Source organism: Theropithecus gelada, chromosome X (assembly GCF_003255815.1).
Source record: "Theropithecus gelada isolate Dixy chromosome X, Tgel_1.0, whole genome shotgun sequence".
Lineage (NCBI taxonomy): Eukaryota > Metazoa > Chordata > Mammalia > Primates > Cercopithecidae > Theropithecus > Theropithecus gelada.
Window position 1 is genome coordinate 10,359,088 of NC_037689.1, and position 2,173 is coordinate 10,361,260.

The 2,173-nt window shown below is 43.7% G+C and overlaps 1 non-coding gene across 1 annotated transcript; it reads left to right on the forward strand.

The window, feature by feature from the left end:
- Positions 1-656: 656 nt before the first annotated feature.
- On the forward strand, positions 657-763 carry LOC112616666. Its single transcript, XR_003117706.1, has one exon. It is a non-coding gene; the product is annotated as a U6 spliceosomal RNA (small nuclear RNA).
- Positions 764-2,173: the final 1,410 nt, after the last annotated feature.

Consider the following 2,173-nt stretch of genomic DNA (forward strand, 5'->3'; position numbering starts at 1 on the left):
TATGTCCCAATTTGTGAGATCCCAGACCTGTTTGTGGGTGTATGTCCCAGAACACGTGTGTGTCTGCACTCTTTAGATGTATGTCTCAAGGTAGGAGGTCTGTGGTCACTTTTTAGATGTGTAACTCAGGATGAGGTATGTGAGCTGTTTGTGGTGTATGTCCCAGCATTTCAGGTCTCTGAGCTTTCTGGAAGAGTGTGAAGTCTCCCATTGTTTGTGCATGTATGTTTTTGTTGTGTTGACTTAAGGCCTCCGAAGATGCCTATATCCTAATCTTTGGAAACTGTGATGAGACCTTACATGCTAAAAGGTACCTTGCAAACAACATGGATGGAGCTGGAGGCCATTATCCTAAGTAAAATGACTCAAACAGAAAGTCAAAAACTTCATGTTCTCACTTATAAGTGGGAACTAAACAATGGGTACACATGGACATACAGAGTAGAATAATAGACATGGGGGACTCCAAAAGATGTGAGAGTGGGAGAGAGGTGAGGGATGAAATACTACCTATTGTATACAGAGTACATTATTCAGGTGGTAGGTACACTAAAAGCCCAGTCTTCACCACTACACAAGATATCCATGTAACGTAACTGTACTTGTACACCTAAATCTATAAAAATGTATATCTAAATTAATATATAAAAATTTAAGTGCTTGCTTCAGCAGCACATATACTACAATTAGAATGATACACAGAAGATTAGTATGGCCCCTGTGCAAGGATGACATGCAAATTTGTGAAGCGTTCCAGAAAATTTTTTAAAAATTAAATTATTGTAAAAATGTTTATTAAAAACATTTTTTAAAGGCCAGGTGCAGTGGCTCATGCCTGTAATCCCAGCACTTTGGGAGGCTGAGGTGGGCGGATCACTTGAGGTCAGGAGTTTGAGACCAGCCCGGCCAACATGGTGAAACCCTGTCTCTACAAAAAATAGAAAAATTAGATGGATGTGGTGGTGCACGCCTGTAATCCCAGGCACTCGGGAGACTGAAGCAGGAGAGAGAATCACTTGAGCCTGGGAAGTGGAGGTTGCAGTGAGCAGAGATGGTGCCACTGCACTCCAACCTGGGTGACAGAGTAAGACTCCATCTCAAAAAAAAAAAATTTTTTTAAAGGGTACCTTGCAGATGTGATTAAATTAAGCATCTTGAGATGGGGATATTTTATTGGATTTTCACTGAATGTAATGACACAGACTGAGTCAGAGACAGCGATATGATGACACAAGTGTTTGTGGATGTGGGTCCCAGCTCACGAAGTCCTTGCACTGTCCATGGGAGTATATCCCAGGAGGTGAAATCTCTAATTGTTTGTGCACACCTGTCTGTGGTTGGCTGAATAAAGCATCCCTCAAAGATGTCCAGTGAAAGAGATATGACCAGGGAGCCCTAAATGACGGAAGGGAATGTGACGGTGGAAGCACAGTCACAGAAGGAGATGCCATGACAGAGGCAGACATCAGAGAGCAATTTGAAGATGAACTGCTGTCAGCTGTGAAGATGGAGAAAGGGGGAAGGGGATGAGGGACTATAGGCAGCTCTAGAACCCAGAAAACGCAAAGAAACGTGCTCTTCCTTAGAGTCTCCAGAAAGAAGACAGCTCTGTTGACACCTGACTTTAGTACCCTAAGGCCCATTCTTGGGTTTCTACCCTACACAGATGTAATATAATAAATAAATTTGTGTTTTTCACAGCACTAAGATTGTGGTGATTTGTTACAACAGTAAGAAATGAGCACCTTGTCCAAGGTGCATGATGTCTCTGTCCAGTTGTTAGTGAACATCCCAAGATGTGAACCCCCAATCTGTTTGTGAGTGTTTGTTTGTTTATTTATTTATTTATTTATTTTTGAGATGGAGTCTTGCTCTGTCGTCCAGGCTGGAGTGCAGTGGCACGATCTTGGCTCACTGCAACCTCCGCCTCCTGGGTTCAAGCGATTCTTCTGCCTCGGCTTCCCCAATAGCTGGGATTACAGGCGTGTGCCACCACGCCTGGCTAATATTTGTATTTTTAGTAGAGACAGCATTTCACCATGTTGGTCAGGCTGGTCTCGAACTCCTGACCTCAGGTGATCCACCCGCCTCAGCATCCCAAAGTGCTAGGATTACAGGTGTGAGGCACCATGCCCAGCCGAGTGCGTGTCTTACGTGGTGGGTCTTTCATCTG